This window comes from Ranitomeya imitator, chromosome 2 (assembly GCF_032444005.1).
Source record: "Ranitomeya imitator isolate aRanImi1 chromosome 2, aRanImi1.pri, whole genome shotgun sequence".
NCBI lineage: Eukaryota > Metazoa > Chordata > Amphibia > Anura > Dendrobatidae > Ranitomeya > Ranitomeya imitator.
In genome coordinates this window covers 574506511-574512839 of record NC_091283.1, presented here as the reverse complement: position 1 = coordinate 574512839, position 6329 = coordinate 574506511, and the positions used below count along the sequence as shown (strand labels likewise).

Sequence of the window (6329 nt, the reverse complement as noted above, 5' to 3'; positions counted from 1 at the left end):
TTTACTTGCTTATATAACACTATTCATTCCACAGTGCTTTACAGACATTAACATTTGTCAAAAGGGTATACTGTCTAAGGCTAGTTTCACTTTTGCGGTAGAATCCGCAGCGTTTATGCCACAACCTGAAACGAATGATAAACCACATGCAAACACGTGCAAACGCAGTATTTTTTAGACTTATAATGCAACGCAGGCGTTAATAAAAATGCAACGTTTACATGATTTTTTGTGCATTTTGCATGCGTTTGCATTTTCTGGGCGCATGGTGGAAAATTTACCAGGAGAAAAATCTCGATAAACAGACACCGCCAATGGTACTACAGTGGGCATGTATTATGGGATATCTTTATTGTGATGCAGTGACCCCTGTAACAGGTAGGGGGCACTGCATGGTCTCCCCAGTATACGCACGGAGGCGTATTGAGGCTGTGCGAGTGCATGGCAGTTGCATGCATGGATGTGATTATGTGACAAAGTCCGGCATTGTCGTGAATGGCCGATATGTGTGTCACAGAGGAGGAGACTCTGCGCTGCCAGCCTGAAGCGATGTGGTGTTCTGGGACCTATGGTCCCACAAGTATTTTGTGTTGTATAATAGTCATGGGAGGTTGGCAGAGCTAGTTATGTGAGATGGGCGGGACAAACTAGCCACACACCCAAGGATATATAATGTGACCTGTGAGTTTCCTGTTTGAAGCCTGTGTTGGAAGACCTGGGAGGAGGCTTCCTGAAGAGCACATGGTGGGGCTTCAGACCTGGTGGCCTAGGGTGTTGCACTACCGTCCTGAATAGCACCCGGACAGGTCACATGCCTGGGGTGTTGGACAGAGTCCTGAATAGCACCTGGACAGGCCACACGCTTGTGTGTTGGGAGGTCCTGGGAGTAGGACCGGATCCCTGAAAAGCGCACAGTGAAACTGTTGGGAAGCTACCGTCCTTCAGTGGGTCTGGACTGACTAAGATATGCCGCACAGGCAAGTTGGTGATTCCCGTGAGGCAACTTTCCCAGAGGACTGACAAAAAGTCAGCAGGTAGAGCAGGAGCTCCCGTCAGGTACCGATACGGACTACTGGTGCTTGTGTTATGAACTGTGTGGTAACCAACGGCAACTGGTCAGGAGAGGACCAGCGTGCTTAGTTGCTACAACTGTAATGTCGTATGTTGGTGCCTGTTGTGCTCCATGGGCATTAATGAACTGTATGGCATGCGGTCACCCACGGTAACTGGACACAGTGGTTCAGCATGTTTAGTGACCGTGTTTCAAAGTGATATACTGTGACGTCCTGATGGAATGTGTAATGGACTGTTCATGAAATGGTTTATGAGTCTTTAATAAACCAAATAGACTGTTTTGTTTGAAAAAAACGTGACTGTGTACGTTAATCCTGTGCCAAGCGAGTGTCCCCCAATACACTCAGTAAGAGCGATCTTACATTATATAGACCCTTGGACTGCTGAAATCCTGTGTCATGATGGATCTTCGCATGGAGAGCTTTTATTTCAACATGGATTTAAGTATCAAGCTGTGTCTTGCCTATGCGTTTGCTTGGGAGAAACAAAGAAATCGAGAAAGACAGAGAAGGACACGGAGTCGGCGTTTTTTGGAGACACCCCATTATTGAACTACGGGAGAGCTGAGGAGCCTATCATACGCTATATGGCGAGCTTAATGCTAACCTGGACAAATTTCCGGAATATACCAGGATGTCTCAAGAGACTTTCCAGGATTTCCTTGGATGTGTCCAAGGAGCCATCCGGAGACAGGACTCACAGCTCCGTAGAGCGATTCCTGCAGAGGAACTTCTCCTGGTCACACTAAGGTACGTAATAACTCTAAACAAATGCCTGTCATAATTATAATTGTTCTGTCAGGTATTATTTGTATTTTCCTTTATGTGTTTAGCAAAACCCACCATAAATAGAATTATTCGCAATTTTTTTTTCTTTCAGATTCCTGGCTACCGGAGAGAGCTTATCATCGCTCCACTTTCAGTAACGGCTCAGAATTTCCACCTTGTCTGGAATAGTTGCGGACACCTGCCGGGCTTTGTGGAACGTTCTCCGGGATGAATTTATCCCCCTACCCACCGCGGACATGTGGATGGAAATTGCAGAAAAATTCTGGAGAGTGTGTAATTTCCCCAACTGTTTGGGAGCGGTGGATGGAAAGCACATACGGATTATCAAACCCACCAGATCTGGTTCGGAGTACTTTAACTACAAGAAATATTTTTCTGTAGTGCTCATGGCAATAGCAGATGTGGACTGTCGCTTTATCACCATGGACATTGGAGCTTTTGGCCGTGGCAATGACTCACAGACTTTCAAGAACTCGGATACGGGCCAACATTTGTATGGCAAAAATTTTAATTTTCCCCTGCCACGACCTCTCCCCAACACTCAAGGCCCATCAATGCCATTTGTTATGGTCTCAAAAAATGACAGCATGCGGTGATGCTTATATTTTCTGATCCTTGCTCCAGAACCACTCAGAACCCGGCTCTCTTGACGAAGGTCCTTGTTGAAGCGATCCTTCATCGAGCGCCAACATGTTCTGACTTTGAGCACTGTTAAAAAAAAAATGGTTAGACAATGCACTTTTGGCCGGGATCACACAACTGTGTGTGTGATCAGAGAAACTCTCAGGAGTTTCTCTGATCACACACAGTTGTGTGATCCCGGCCAAGGTCACTGCTGCATCACACCGCATTGCAATACTTACGAATTGCATTGTGGCCCTAGCCGGGGTGCTGTCCCAGCCATCTCACATCGCTTGTGCCACCTCATTCCATAGTCGCCAGATCGTCACGTTGTCCGAGTGCTGCGGAACCCGGATTTCCACAGCGGGACTCACTCATGGACCAGGGAGATGAGGATGTTATTGTCAATAAGGTCCTCATCCCAATCTGGAACCTAGAAAATAAATAAATACTTTAATGTTTGAGACACTAACATAAGGAAAAGAAAGAAAACAACAGAGACAGAAAGCAGGCAAGAATATTCAAAGTCACGAAAAAAAAAAGAAGTCAAGAAGAAAAAGGCAAAGAAAGAGCAAAGTAAAGAAATGAACAGTCAAGAATAGTAAAGTCAGGATACAATAAACAGAGTCCAATCAGTCAGGAATACTTACACGTCGCCTTGCCACATGACCGTGTCCACGCTGCTCCTGCTCGGCCTCTGCCGCAGTTGAAGAACTGTTCTGAAAAAGAAAAAAAACATCTACACATGTGACAGAGAATACTTACCAATCTGAAGAGGTTAGTACTCACTTCACTGTCATTTCCACCTTGTTCAGTCCCAAGACGCTCCTCAGAAGAAGATGATGACATTCTGATGCACGCAGCAAGAAAAAAAAAACAGAAATTATTAGGACATATAGAGAGAGAAAAAAGAAAATATAGACATTGGCTTTGATACTCACATTGTTCAAAGTGTAGATTCCTCACAGCTTCAGAGCTTGTTCTCTTGTTCCCAGTCTGCTGAGTAGTGACCTGCAAATGCCCACTCCTTCCTTTTATCAGTTTGTATATGTGGGGGTGGCTAATCTGTGTCTAGACAGGTTTTCCTGTAGTAAAATGCATGCGTTCACAAACGCAAATAAACACATGTGCTTGTGAACGCATGCGTTCTCATAGACTGAAATGTGCTTTTTCGCCGCATTCCTCCTGCTAACAGCTGCATACGTTTCTAGGCGGCAAATTCGTGCCTCTGAAATTACAACATGTAGCATTTACCGTGCCAAGCCGCAGAAAACAAAACGATGCATGCTTCGTCAAACACGGCTATACGCATCCAATCACAGGCACCTGCGTCCCTAATGTTAAAGATAGGAATACACGACGCATGCGGAAAAATACGGCATAAACACTGCGGACACAACCACAAATGTGAAACCAGAATGGGTTAAAATATGCACTGCTGATAATATAATAATAATAATAATAATAATAATAATAATTTTTATTTATATAGCGCCAACATATTCCGCAGCGCTTTAGTGAGTCAGTGGTGAGCAAGAAAATGTATTAACGAATAAATCACATTCCGGCATTCCCGTTTTTCTACTCATCACTGATTAGTCAGCAGCACAGATCTCAACCCATTCTTCTCCAGCCTTAGACGTTCTCCATATAGAGGGTCTGCAGCAGCCATTTTAAGCTCTTCAAGCAGTTGTAATCATACAGCCCTAAGGCTAGGTTCACACTTGTGTTGTGCAGTCCGTTCAATAAATCCATTAAACGGACTGCACTAACGCAAGTGCCGATTTTGGCACTGCGCTAGCGCAGATGGAGCATCTGCTAGCTTTATCTGCGCTAGCAGTGCGCTAGCAGTGATGGACGCCGAAACACTGCAGCCTGCGTCTCGGGTCCGTCACTCAATGATGGCACATCGCTAGCGCACGCCCATTGTGGGCGTGCGCTAGAGATGCGTTCGCCATTGCAAGTAATGGCATTAACGGACTACGTTACACTGCGTTATGCCATGGTGTAACGTAGTCCGTTAAATGGGTTCACACAACGCAGTGTGAACCCAGCCTAACAGGTGAGCACATTTTCCCACATTCACCTACTGTTATCCGGATAAGACCCTGTTGCGCTCATTGTCTTTCCAGTTCAATATTCCTAAAAGCACATACTTTAGTTTATGTTCGGATTCTGCAACCCCAAATATAATCAAAAACTTAGTTGCCCACACTTTTTACTTTACTGCTGAAGTGCACACACTGTACAGGGATGAGGCAGTGACCCAGGAAAAGTTCAAAGTAAAGTGTCTTTTAAAGGAAATCTGTCACCTAGTTTTTCATATATAAGCATCGGCCACCGCCATCAGGGGCTTATCTACAGCATTCTGTAATTCTGTAGATAACCCTCCCCTCCACCCCGATGTAACCTGAACGATAAGAAAAACAAGTTACAGTGCCTTGCGAAAGTATTAGGCTCCCTGGATCTTTTCAACCTTTTCCCACATATCATGCTTCAAACATAAAGATACCAAATGTACATTACAGAATGCTGTAGATAAGCCCCTAAAGGAGGTGGCCGCAGCTTATATGCAAAAAAGTAGGTGACAGGTTCCCTTTAATAGAACAGCATACTCACAAAGGAAGTAAATCAGATCCTCCGGGTCGCAGTGAGGAAACACAGACAGTCCGTGACTGGTTGTCATGGGTGACTGCACAGCCGTGTGCCCTGAGGATGTCAGGTCTTTTGGCTCCTCATGGCTCTGCATTGCCTCACATAGTTGAGTTCTGCAGACCTACTGCTCTGGATGCAGGCAAGACAAATCTGACACATGCAAATCCTTCCTGCATTGTTGTTCTCTCCAACTGGAATCTGTGGCCATAGGCCACTTGCAAGACCCAGCCTGGAGGAAACGGAATGGCCTTACTTCTTTCCTGCAGTCCGTTTCAAAAATAAAAGCCCATACCGTTTTTTCCTGAACAATGCCTAGGCCAAATAGCTTGACCAGGTCCACGCTTACTTTTATTTTGCCCTGTGGCCCACAGGCATCCTGCTGTGACCACAAGGCACTCCTGTGGGTCTAATAGGACTCTGTCCGCATCCTGGGGGAAACATACCGACCCTCGCATATGATCCCCCTCCCTGCCTTACACTGCATAGGAAAAAATAAGTATGTAATAGGCAGAAAGTTGTGTACATATGGTAATAACATTAAGGCCACATGCACACGAGTACTTGGTGAATTTTTTACATCAGTAATTGTAATCCAAAACCAGTAGTGGAACAGTCATCAGAGAAGTATAATAGAAACACGTAATCACTTCTGCATTTATCACCCACTCCTGGTTTTGGCTTACAAATACTGAGGTAAAAAACTCACCAAATATTCAACATGTGCACTTTGCCTAACTGGTACATTTTCAATGGACGTATATATTGTAAACACTGAATGTGTTGTGAATGTAGCCTTAGGCCTGTGCAGCAGATTCTTGGCCTTGTTCTTGTGAACAGCTTGAACACAGACTACAATGCTAGTCAATGTGCTAGTGCACAGGAATGATTTTCTGCAAAAGCAAAATAATCACACCATGCAATAGTCTCTTACATTTTACGAATGAGACAGAGCTAGATTTATTGGCAGATAACTTCCGCAATTGTCCACATAGTTGCTGTCAAATTCCCCTAAATAAGAAAATAATGAAAATGGACAAGCTTTGTATAACCACCCACCTTTTTATCTACTCTATCTATCTATCTATCTATCTATCTATCTATCTATCTATCTATCTATCTATCTCATATCTATCTAGTAGTCCAAAAATCAGAGGTAGCACACCATTCTGGATAAGGTTATGAAGGTATTGA

At 44.4% G+C, this 6329-nt stretch overlaps 1 long non-coding RNA gene across 1 annotated transcript; it reads right to left on the bottom strand.

Moving 5' to 3' along the window:
• Positions 1-2391: 2391 nt before the first annotated feature.
• On the bottom strand, positions 2392-3313 carry LOC138667599 (uncharacterized). The gene is made up of 3 exons (XR_011318848.1): positions 3134-3313; positions 2726-2916; positions 2392-2570 (listed from the first exon to the last, which is right to left on the bottom strand). It is a non-coding gene; the product is annotated as an uncharacterized lncRNA (long non-coding RNA).
• Positions 3314-6329: the final 3016 nt, after the last annotated feature.